General features: G+C 38.6%; 1 long non-coding RNA gene across 6 annotated transcripts in view; it reads left to right on the top strand.

The window, feature by feature from the left end:
* The first annotated feature begins 1,623 nt into the window (after positions 1-1,623).
* LOC118144228 (uncharacterized) overlaps positions 1,624-13,024 on the top strand; it is a 110,903-nt gene continuing 99,502 nt past the window's right edge. For 3 of the 6 annotated variants that reach the window (XR_008473808.2, XR_004728784.3, XR_013522329.1), the window contains exons 1-2: positions 1,624-1,706; positions 3,178-3,259. This is a non-coding gene — a long non-coding RNA (uncharacterized LOC118144228). Of the gene's footprint in view, positions 1,707-1,824; positions 1,967-3,177; positions 3,260-13,024 lie in introns of all 6 variants that reach the window. The other 3 variants (XR_004728783.3, XR_013522327.1, XR_013522328.1) reach the window with 2 other exon arrangements.

Here is a 13,024-nt window from a genome sequence, read left to right as displayed (position 1 = left end):
CCAGAGAACTCTATTTTAAAGTTTTCCATCATGCGACGGAGGGGGGTGCATGGTCTGGACTGTGAAGAGCCCATTTGGTCGTTGTCTTCAAATTTGGAATTTTTTCCCAAAAGACTAGCTTCATGGAGGATTTGAACCACAATCTCAAAGTTGCAAGCCCCCTCCACCTTAATTGCTGTGCTAACAAGTAACTTGCATTACAAAGAGTTAGAAAGCTGTTCTTAAAACCAGTTTTTCTTAATACAAATTCTGCACCGTGAGGCAGTGTGGTCTGCCTGAAAGCCAGGTGGGGCTGGCGGTAGGCAGAGGGAAAAAACAAAACAAAACCGCTTTTTGTGTCAGTTTAAAACTGAGCTCTAAGCCACTGAGCTGGCTGCGAGTTCCCTGCCCCTGAAGCTTTTGGTCACCTTGACACAGGGACCCTGAAAAGTGTTAAATTTCTGTCTCCTTTTTTTCTTTTTCCACTCTCTTGTTTGTCTCCTTTCTCTCTCCGTATTTCCTCTCTCTTGCTTTCTTGTTCTTTCTCTCGGGACTCTTGCTTACTACACGTGTCTCTCTCTTTCTGTGGTATAGCCAATTTTGAAAAGCCTCCAATTCAAATTTTGCCCTCTCTAAAGCAGGTTTTAGTAAGGCCTCCACAGCCAGGTCCTGCAAGGACCAGACAATTGAATTGGTGGGTCTGTCTCTAGTCCTATCCAGAGGAACAGGGGGTAAGGGCCTGGGTAAGGTGGCGGTCTCTCTCTCCGCAAACCACAGCTGGTGAGAATAAGCTCTATGGAGGTTTACTGCTGCTCGGGCATAATCCTCCCGATTATAGGCTCTCTTATCCAAAGCCCGTGGAAAAGTGGGGATATGGCAAAAGAGATGAACTAACAGATCAACTGGGTATGTATTTTGTACCCACCACAATTTGTAGAGCAAGCAAAAGAGTTGCCAATCTGTCTTTAGTGGTTTATGGCACCCGAATTCCCAACAATTGTGATGATGCCAGTATGCCTCTCTGTGATATACCACCGGCCACTGCCCAACATTGGACACTTTTCTGACAGAATAGGCAGTTACCAGTTTTCTATCCCAACCTGACAAAGAGCTCTCATAGACCCTGATCTAGGACTTTGTTTCCTACAACCCCAAAGAAACTACTTCCGAGGTGCTGAGGGCACAACTGCCTTCCTGACATGGACTCAGAACCAGCACGGGCAAAAATACTCTTTTCCCAGTGGAGGTGGCTGGGAGAATTTACAGGCCACAACGATCATAACAAGGAAGAGAATAAAAACAACTAAAGTTAAGAATATCTGCCACATGGCAGAAGAAAAAAGAGTGAGGCCTCAGTGATACAAGAAAAAAATGAGAAAGAAGGAGAAGAGAGTAATCTCTGCAGGTGTATAATCAATAAAATTTCCCTGCATCCAGTGGTTCATCAATCACTGTAATATATCTCCTACCTCAAGGGAAGATGGTCTGAACCAGTGTATGTCTGCTAGCAGGAGTCTAATAAAACTGAAAAATTTACAGACAAGATGGAACCCCATGAAAGAGTGACAAAACAAAGGGTGGGACCCTCCCAAAAAGGGGGGCCAATCAGTTGCCTGCCTGGCCATGCCCCTGGAGGGGTCTTTCAGGTGTGTCTTGGCTAAGGTGTACACATATAACCCCTGGGCCTGGTCACCTCAGGATGGAAGTCTGAGTAGGACATCTCTGAGGTGATCACTTTTATGCCTTATGATGCTTCTGTGGAACCACGGGTGGAGGCCCACTCAAGCCCCATGGCTTTCAGCCATGGGACTACATACAAACACACACACTCTCTCACTCACACAGAGGCTATGGAAAACAATTGAATGCTGACACCCACTATGCCAGCTACCCAATGCTGATACCCACTATGCCAGCTACCAGAAGGCTGGCACCCACTATGCCAGCCACCAGAAGCCTCAAGCGACGTCTCGGTGAGGCTTGCCAGGTCAGAGTTGCGGTGACTCATCAGTCCCCCAACTCAGGCCCTTTCCCTTGAACTAGTTCCCAGATTCCAAACCAAACCTACCTCTGGAGGCTTTTAGGACGCTGAAGAATTTTGGGTGAACGTTGGCTGGGTGGGCGCTCTTCCACAGTGGCACTCTGGGGCCCTGAGACAGCTCAGGGGGTGCCTCCCCTAGAGGCTCCTGAGGAGGGAACAGCTGCCCGGGTGAGACTCTGAGATGGCTTTTGTCTGGTGATGAAAAATAAAAGATCTCGGTGGGGCCTCCAAATGTTATATCAAATTGAGCATAGAAAGTCAACACCAAGACAAAAGTATGCCAAATTGCAGGGTTTATTGCTGGTGACCACGGAGGACTCACGTCTCTTCAACCCATGGCCCCATAAAAGAGAGTGACAAGACCTTTTATACCCGTAAAAATCACCTTGTGGGTGAGGGGAAAGGATGGGGTAGGGGCTTCAGACATTCCGAGGGTCAGTGGATTCAAATCACCTTCTGGGCGGATATGAGGGTGAGGGGGTTCCACACATTTTGAGGGCCAGGGGACTATTTGACATTCTGATTGTTATTTAAGGGGTTCACAGATACTAAGATTAGCATTCGTTTACACGTCATCTGGGTAGGGGTGGGATCCATAGATTTTTATTTACTTGGCGACAGGATGAAATTATCTGGGGGTGCTTACTCTGGTAAACAAAGGCCAGCAATTCTGGCAGTTACAGATAAGAGAAGGTATGCAGCTTTACCTTAATTTGCATCCTGCAAATAATCTAGCAGTTTATAGAAGCCAAGGTTAGCAGTCATTGTGAGGAGAATGGAAACAGTTTTGTCAATTTATAAAATGGCATTGTACAGGTTCTAACTCTAGGCCAGCTATATCACACTACTATGGCCTGTCCTTAGTGGTTATGTGGGATACCTGTGGAATGTTGGACATTCCATGGGTTTGACAAAATCATTGAAATTGTGAGCTGGCATAAGCTGGACCATTATCAGCTTAGTTTTTGTGGGCCACCTCATAAACACAAAAGTTAAAAGATTTTTAATAACATATCAAGTGAACTCTCCAGGTAGAGTGTGTGCACTAATTAGATGAGTGCTGGTATCAACAGATACGTGTACATTTCTTAGTTTTTCAAATTCAGGAATGTGTATAATATCTATTTGCCATAACTAATTAGGTTCTTGTTTTCTAGGGTTATCACTTGTTGAAGAAGGGGACATGCCTGTGAGCTGGCAATCTGGGCATTACAAGATAATTATTTAGCTAGTCTTTGGGTAAGCTGAAATTGTTTACTTAAGTTTCTCCAATTTTGATGGAAAAATTGATGTGATTGGGTGGCTTGGTCAAGCAGTGACATCGTGTAAGTTGCAGATCTGCTTGATCATTGCCATGAGTCTGGGTCAGGCAGTAAGCAGTGGGCTCAAGTATGTGATAAAAATAGGATGTGTACATTGATCCAACAATTGCTGAAGTTGAAGAAAATGTGCACACAGTGTAGGCTCTAGAGTAGACTTAATGTGGGCTGTCTCTAGGTTCTGCAATAAACAGAGCAAGCAGAGTCACTAACAATATTGGTGGGCTGAGGGAAAATGTCTCCAGGGCCAATATTAAAGCTCCAACCTCAGCTCTCTGATTGCTTCTAAATTTGGATCTGATAAGGACATTCTGTGGCCTCCTCCAGATCTCTGCTTTTTTATTCTTACCAGAACCACCAGTAAGCAGTGTTAAAATGTTAGCTATAGGGAAGTAACTACTTTTGTAAGCATGATCGCAGGAGTAGTACATAAGAACTGAAGCACTTTTCCAGCAGGACAGGTGTCTTCTAAATGGCCTGCATAATCAGAGAGTGCTATCTGAAGATCTAAAGAGAGGGGCAATACTCCTTCGAATTACTTTTTACTCAAAAGAATTCTTAGGATGATTGCTTTGTCTGCGGCCTGTATAGATGACTTTACTAACTAGCGGAATATAGGAAGATAGTGTTTTCATCTTGGTATGTGAGCAAAAAAAAAAAAAAAAAAGCCATTCTAGAAAGTGTAGTCCTGGAGCCATTTGTCCTTTTAATCCTGTTGGGGAATAGTTACTGGAAAAGATAAACAATTGAATTGGATATCCTGAGGCTATGTGATCTAGTTGCCTCTGAGAGACAGCTAGCTCTATTCCCTCAATTTCCCTTTTTGCTGCAGGTTAAATACCTGGGAGAATCAAGGGAAGATAGAAAACAGGCTTTGCAACTTACCAGTACTTATGCTCAAGGTGGAGTGAAGCAAGTTAATATCACCCAGTAATTTTTAACATCATTTAACATATGAAAGTTTCTAGTATTTAATTTAAACTTTTGAGATCTTACTGATAGAGAAGTTAGTATGTATCCAAGTTGTTTTCAAGGAGAGGACATTAGTACTTTTTCAGGTGCTATGAATAAACCTCTCAACTGTGTGTTCCTCTGGACAGAGGAATATAAGCTTAAGAGTACAGGCTTTGTTTGGGCTGCTAATAAAATAGCATCCATAAAATGAATGATCTTGCAATTAGTAAATTCTTTTCTACTGGAAAAACAAAGCCTGATTTCCATGATACTGGTATATGGTAGAACTCTTAAGCTTTCCTTGAGGAAGCACTTTCCAGTGAAATCGGCAAGCTGACCCTTCATTATTGAAAGCTGGTATTGTAAACGCAAATTTTTCTCTATCGTGTTTTACCAGGGGAATAGTATAATAACAGTCTTTTAAGTCAATAACAATAATCGGCCAATTTTGAGGGATTGCTGTTGGGGAGGGGAGGAATAAGAGTGGCCATTATTAGAAAACAGTTTGCTGTTCACATGATTCATCAAATTCTGCCTTCCAGAAAATGGGCTGACTAGCATACAAAGTTGTTTCAGCTAGCACTGACCGGTCTCATGGGCTCATAAGGAAGTTGTTTGTGATGGCCTCAATTAATCCTTTTGTAAATGGACTAGTGGCTCCATTTTCTCTAAGGCTTTTTCTTATCTCTTTACAAGCATATACCTGATTTATTTGTTTATCTTGAATCACACACAGGGAGGCCAAGAGTTCCCCTTCTAATTCCATTTGCCTCAGTCAGGGTCTCATAGCTGTAGTGTCTCCCCTGTCCTTTTTCCAATTTATTAGGGGAGGGAGCTCAGGCAAAATCTCTGTTTCCTCTTTGGAATTCTTACCCAGTAATTGCTGAGTTGAGGCAGGTGGTAAGGTAGTTGACGGTTCCTCTTCCCTTCCCTTTTTGGCTCATCTGTGTAGACCAGAACCATAGCAGCCCTAACTAAGGCCCATAACATTAGAGATGTTAATGGGACCCATTGCCCTAGTGCATGATGTTGTTTAAGAGTTTTCCTCACTTGTTCCCAGAGCTCTACATCTAGCATGCCTTCTGATGGGAACCATGGGCTTTGGGAAACAACAGTTTGCATTACATCCCTTACTTGAGCCTGTGAAATTGAGGCTCCTCTAGCTTTAAGCAGCTGTTTCAATATCTTTATATACCATTTCTGTTGTGCTGGTAACTATTGTCCCATGATGAAACCGTAGTCTAAACAATTCCCTTGAACTTGGAAATCCTGAGAAGGCACCAATGACTTACTGACTTACAGACTTACTGACTTGTTGACTTACTGACTTAACAACTGCATGTTCTTTCACCTTTGTTTTTGATGGTTCCATCTCAATCCACTACAGTGTCCTTACAGAGGGGCACAACTGTCAAGGAGTCTGACCAGCAGACTCAACTGAGCGATGGATGAAAAATGTACACTGACAAAGTCTTGCCAGTCAGTGTGGCCAAGGGACTTCTGCTAAAGTCAGCAGTGGCCCCCATAAACCAGTAATGTTCACATTTATTTGGTACAGATTAAATGACAAAGGTGTCAAGTAAATTATGCCATCAGAGGATAATTAACATTGCCAACCTCCAGAGGAGCAAGCAGTCATGCACCCGCAGAATATCAAAGATCAATCTTAGGACCACATGAGTAAACAAGCTAGATAAACTCATCTGCATTCCCAGTATCTACTCCTAGCTGTTAGCTCAAGGTAAGAGAATATTAGGCTGCCTTCAGCAATAATCTCCTCCTGAGGTTTTGCAGAATCTTTCAGCCTTCCAAGAAAATTTGTGTCTTTCTGTAATTTTCCTACTATTCTGACCTATCTCTAACATCCCTCCCCATCTCTTTCTGGTGTGAAGAAAAAATATATAAAGTATATATTGTGTGCAAAAAGACAAAGAATATTACTACATCATTTCTCTTGATTGAGGTTGGAAAGTTCAGGACCAACACTTCCAGTATGGATCAGACAGGCATTTATGCAAGAGATATTTCATGAGATGGCAAACACGTTCTCATGTCTTCTTGTTGGCATTTGGGAACTCAAGGTCAAGACAAAGTGAGCAAATTTTCTATCTGTAGAAAGCATGCACGAGTCCTATTTTCTATCTAAAGAGTTAGTTATAAGTTTAAAAGAAAGAACACAGTTAAGAATATATTTTTGTGAGCTATAAGTTTAAAAGAAAGAACATAGTTAAGAATATATTTTTGTGTCCTAAGAACCTGTAATTTATAAATTATAATTAATGTTTGTTCCTCATCATATTTATCAGTAACAATGAACAAGAATATACCATTTCCAGGAAATCTTAGGATGGAGGACCCCATAAGACTAAAGCCTTGCCAGAAATAATCATGGAATATTTCTTAAATTATAATTTCAGGAATCCTAAATAGCTTTCCTGATTATATTATTTAGTTCTGACTGCCTTAACAATCACAACCGTGTGGCTTAAAAAAAGACAAATGTATTCTTTGACCCTTCCATTGGTCAAAAGCCTGAAAGCAAGATAATTAGCAGAACTGCAATGTCCCCAGAGGCTCTAGAGAGGAATCCTTCTTTGTTTTTTCCAGCTTCTGGTGCCATCAACATTTCTTTCCTTGGTTTGTGGTTCTGTGAGTCCAATCTCTGCTTCTGTCTCTATAACACTTTCTCCTCCATGTGTCAGTTCTCTGTACATCTCTCTTATAAGGATACTTATTGGAATAAGGGGATCCAGGATAAACTTATCTACCCTGAGGATCCAGGATGAACTTATCTCAAGATGCTTAACTTAATTACATCTATAAATACTTTTTTCCAAGTAAGAAGACATTCACAGATTCCAGACATCTTCTGGAAAGTTGTTTTTTACTCTACCATATTAATTATAGATCATTTCAGGTTTTGCTTTCACTTTTAATATTTCTGAAAGATTCTGTATTTCAGTCACTTCACTGTTGAGATTCACTCAGGGTGGCTATGACTCACTTCACATTAGCAAAGATAATACTGATTTATAATATAGCTTTTATTTGTAGCTATAATATAGCTTATATTTGTAGCTCTACTATTGGTTGTATTGCTATAGGGATGTTTTCCCCTCTGATATGCAGCTGGCACAAATTGTTCATTTCCAACCAATGTCAACTGTTTTATTTGTTTTTTGTGGGGGTTTGTTTCCTTTCAGACAGTCTAACCTGCTCTGTTGCTCAGGATGTAGTGCAGTGGCACATCTTGGCTCATGGCAGCCTCTGTCTCCCAGGTTCAAGCGATTCAACTACCTCAGCCTCTTGAGGAGCTGGGATTAACAGGTGCCTGCCATGACGCATAAATAATTTTTGTATTTTTAGTAGAGATGAGATTTCCCCATGTTGGCCAGACTAGTCTGAAACTTCTGACCTCAAACAATTACACCTGCCTCTGCCTCCCAAAGTGTATTATTTGTTTATAATGACAATATTACATAGAGTATAAAATCTTATCTATATCATTCTTTTCCTATGCCAAAACCTACTGTGTAGTCATACCCATCATAGCAGGTGGGCTATTCCATAAATGTTCTCTGTTATTCCAATTTATCTTATTGTTAAAAACTTAAATATTTTTTGAAAATATTTCGAAATGTGTCTTCTACCTCTCTCATAACATGTAAAATATTAAGGTGATTTAAAACATGATTAGATTTTGTAATTGCCCAAAAGAAAGAAAATAAATATTTCATTGTAGTCTAAAATATATGAAGCTGTGGGAACACTTTTAATTAATCCTATTACAAGACAGAATAGAAATACAAAAACAAATTAAAATAAAAGTTATACTTGCAGTTACTTTTTTGAAACCAAACTTTTTAAAACTTTAATAAACATAAAAATAAAAAATGCACATACACATACAATCTTCAGACTATAGATTTTTCAGGGACAAGTAATAAGAAAGGTGAATTTGAGTTGCATATGCAAGACAGCACCTATAAAAGCCAAAACTAGTTTGTTCTGGTTTATTAGCTTCCAACTAGATATTTTTATATAAAAGGGTACATTTTTAAATAACTGTGAAGGAGTTATGTGCAAAATTCTGTTCATGTATAACAGGATTTGTGCTAATACCTCCTACACACTACTTTTAAAACACACCCCCTCTCTCTTCTAGAGATTGTTGTCAAAACAGGGACTGTGACTTGGAAAGAAATGGATATTTATACATAAAAAAGAATCTTTGTTACCAACAAAAACCTTAATACAACTGATCACTTAAAATAAATAGATAAGGAAATTTGTACATATATATAGGCATATTGTACAAATTCGTTTATGTAAGATATATATATATATGATTACCTTAAAAAATAAACAAAAACCTAAAAGTAACTGAACATCTCAGACTTAATGAAATGTTAAAAATATATTATTTTTAATACAATTTTCCATTTATAGCTCCTGTGTTTCTAAATCCTTTTATGATGGAAATAATTTTGATTTATAGTATTTAAGAATACTGGTACAATAAGCTGAATGTCAGTCTGATCAACAAGAAGAAAATATATACACTACTATATGCCTTGGCACTTCTTTTTACAAAAGAATAATGATGTCAGTAACAATATTTTTGTTGAAGAGCCTCTGGTCAAAAGCAAATGCCATTTGATAGCTAAATCTAAGGAGGAGGCAGGAAGTAAATGAAGACAAAGAAGAGAAAGTAAGTATTTGATTGTGGCTGAAAGACTGGAGCACATAAAACCATGCAGATTAGCAAACCAAAGGTGCCAGGTTTCCTTCTGAGCTGTAATTTCCTCAGAACAAATAGGCATTAACTGGGTACCCTCAATTCACAATGCCTACTAATTGCCAATGATAAAAATAAGCCTCCTGCTTCTAATCCTGAAACCTCCCACTTTGTTTCTGTGAATACCATTTGTGAATTTGCTCCTTCTATTTCTTCTATGATAAAGCAGGCCTGGAAATAGCATAACTGTTTTGTGTGCATCTATATTTAAAATTAGACAGATCTAATCAAAACAGAAAACAAATGCCTTAAAAAACACTTCTATAAGTGTAAAGACTTATTTACATTTAACCTGTTGACTAGTCATTTAAATTTATGCACCCATAAAGAGACTTTGATGTTAAAAAAAAAACTATGATTAAATACCTGAGATGCAAATTAATCCAGTATCAATGCTTAATATTTTGCAAAACAAAGACACCGCATAGTTTCCAATGGGATTTGAAAATAACTGATTTAGAAAGAGAAATTAAATATCATATAAAACTGTCCCATTATGTTTTAGGATTATGTGTTTATTACTTGTCAATATTAAAGAATGTAATTTATCTGAGTTAATCAGCATAGGTGTTTATGGTAACAAAATCTGAACCTAGATGAAACAGACCTAACAAAAATGACAATTTTGAAATCCTTTGTATGCACTCTAAAACTGTTTTGTAGTTGCTACTGCTAAGAATGTTTTTATATTCAGGACTTTGTAGAGAGAGCAAAGTCTATACTGTCACTGAGTGATGAGGAAGACTGGAATATGTCACCCCAAGGTATGTCTCCTTGGCCTGAGGATTGTTTTGAACCCAAATAAATTGAGAAGAAGCATATACAGGACGGCTCTTGGCCCTCCATCTATTTGCTTAAGAGCCGGTCATAGATTAACAATGACAATAAGTGTCACCCCCACCTTGCACAAAGAAACGCAGAGGATAATCTCTGAAGACAACTTTAAACCTTTATCAGCTTAGACAACACATCAGTGGAATCTACCTAATGAGATTTGCCAATTTATCTGCCATTTGGTTGCCTGCTCCCAGTTTGCCACCCCTAGAGACTTCAAGCTCCTTTTTTTTTTTTTTTTGCCTTGTCTTTGCCTCTTGTCACTGTAAACTGAAATGTAAAGCCACCTCTCTGAGAATTACTCATTCCTTGGTTATTTTCCATGTACATTACATGAAACATAGGTGTTAATAATCTTCTGTTCTTTTGTTAGTCTGTCTTTTGTTACAGGGGTACATTTTAACTAAGAATTTATGAGGGTTGAGAAAAAATTATCTGTCCTCTCCTACAGGGAAACTTGCATTGTTCCTTTTTTGCACTTTTCTTCTTTATTCCTTCATAACTCAGATATTCCTTTTTTAGCCTCTGATTAATAGACTGCAATATCTTAGTGGTTTCTTTTCCAAATTGCCATGTAATTGCTGGCTCACCAAACATCATCAACAGATCCTGTTGATAAGATGAAGCTGAGTTTATTGCTTACAAAGGTAAAGGAGAACACCACCTCTGGGAAGCTGTGGCAGTGTCTGGAAGAGAGATAGACGAGATTTGAATTTACTGAGAGGTGGAAGTTTGGCTTAAGGAGGATCTCTCAATGTGAAGAGGAGGGTGGATTTGATTGGGCAGTCAGTGCAGTCAGCTATGATCAACAACCAGGATCAGTGAAAACTGCAAGATGAGTATTTTGAGGTGAGAGATTCAAAAGATTCTAGGGCATGACCTGTCTGATCATGCATTTGTCAACTGAATAAAGACAAGGTTCATACATTTGGAAAGAGGAGCTTTATTTCTCACGAAGAGTTGCAACCTGAAGGGTGGCCATTCTGACAGGCATAACCTCCGGGTAGAAGCCAGAAACAGGCACTTCAGGCGTGGAAGGAATGAGACAGGAATTGATGCTGAATGGCATGGTTGAGTATACACATTCAATAATCTATGGGAAGAGAGTCATTATTAGCGAAAGGAGAAACACACACATGTGCAATTGAGCTGTACTCCTTTTTCAGGGGTCAAATGGCAGCTTTAGCATGATCCAAAAGTGGAATTTTCAACCCTGTGAAGTCAAAAGTTAAAGCAGAGGACATGAAGGTACTCGGTGCCCATCCTCCCCAGTCTGGCCAGAATTACTCCATGGTCAGTGGTTCTTTATCAGGATGGAATGTGGGTCAGCTGTGTCAAAACTGCAAAATTAAATGGGCAGCGTCAGTGGTGGAGTGGGTCTTTTCAAATGGATGGTTTCTATTTAACTCTAAGGAAAGAAAGCGGTAGTTGGTAAGGTAGAGGGTATAATGAAGCATGCCAGGAATTCACTTTTCTAGGTTTTCCTGAGATCCCATTGGCCAGGAGGGAGTCCATTTAGTTGTTGGGGGACTTACAATTTTTTTTATTCTGAAGAGTGGATGAAGCATTCTTTAAGTTCCTGTAATGAATGATTACAGAAATTAATATTATATTTATATGTGATTTTTGATTTGTTTCTTCTGTTTTTGTTTTTCTAATTTTGTATTTTTTATTGTAATAGTTTTTGGGGAACAAGTGGTTTATAGTTACATGGATAAATTATTTAGTGGTGATTTCTGCTGTTTAGTGCACCTGCCACGTCAGCATTGTACATTGTACCCAATAGGTAGTCTTTTATTCCTTACTCTCCTTTCACTGTTTTCCCCCAAGTTCCTAAAGTCCGTTATATTATTCTTATGCCCTTGCATTCTCATAGCTTTGCTCCCACCTCTAAGTGAGAACATAGAATATTTGATTTTCTTACTCCTGAGTTACTTCACTTAGAATGATGTCCTCCAGCTCAATCCAAGTTGCTAAACAAAGTTTTTATTTTATTATTTATTTTTTTGTGTGGCTCAGTAGTATTTCATGGTGTATATGGACCATACTTTCACTATCCACTTGTTGGTTTATGAGCACTTCAATATATGGTTTCATATCTTTGCAGTTGCAAATTGTGCTGCAATAAACATGTGTGTGCATGTGTCTTTTTCATATAATTATTATTTTTTTCTTTGGGTAGATACCTAGTTGTGGGATTGCTGGACTGAATGGTAGTTCTAATTCTAGTTTGCTGAGGAATCTCCATACTGTTTTCCATAGTGGCTATATCTAATTTACATTCCCACCAGCAGTGCAGATGTGATCCCTTTTTACCACGTCCATGCCAACATCTGTTGTTCTTTGACTTTTAATTATGGCCATTCTTGTGGAAATAAGATGATATCTCATTGTGGTTTTAATTTGTATTTCCCTGATTATTATAATGTTAAGCATTTTTTCATGTTTATTGGCTGTTTGTATATATTCTTTTGAGAAATATCTATTAATGTTCTTTGCTCACTTTGATGGGATTATTTGTCTTTTTCTTTCTGATCTGAGTTCCTTGTAGATTATTGATATTAGTTCTTTGATATCTTTGATCAAAAGGCCCTAGTGAATGCTATTCTACTTTCTTCTTCTATGAGTTCAACATTTTTCCTCTATGAGTTCATTTTTAAAAAAAATTCCACATAAAAATCAAATCATGTATTTATCTTTCTGTGCCTGGCTTATTTCATTCAGCATAATGCCTTCCAGTTTTATTTATGTTGTGGCAAATGACAGAATTTCCTTCTATTTTATGGGCAAATAGTATTGTGTATATATACACACATTTTTTAAGCCGTTTATCTGTTGATGGAGGCTTACCTTAATTTCAGGTTTTGGCTATTGTGAATAGTACTGCAAGAAGTAATGGAGTGCAGATAACTCTTCAAGACATTGATTCCATTTTCTTTACCTTTTGCTTTTAAGATAATGTTTAATTCACCAAGGCTAGAGTGTGGTCATGTAATCACAGATCACTGCAGTCTTGACATTCCTGGCTCAGGTGATTCTCCCACCTCAGCCTTCTTAGTAGCTGGGACTACAGAAATGTACCACCTAGCTCACCTAATT

This window comes from Callithrix jacchus, chromosome 9 (assembly GCF_049354715.1).
Source record: "Callithrix jacchus isolate 240 chromosome 9, calJac240_pri, whole genome shotgun sequence".
NCBI lineage: Eukaryota > Metazoa > Chordata > Mammalia > Primates > Cebidae > Callithrix > Callithrix jacchus.
The sequence above is the reverse complement of the archived record's forward strand: the minus strand, read 5'-3'. Positions and strand labels throughout refer to the sequence as shown.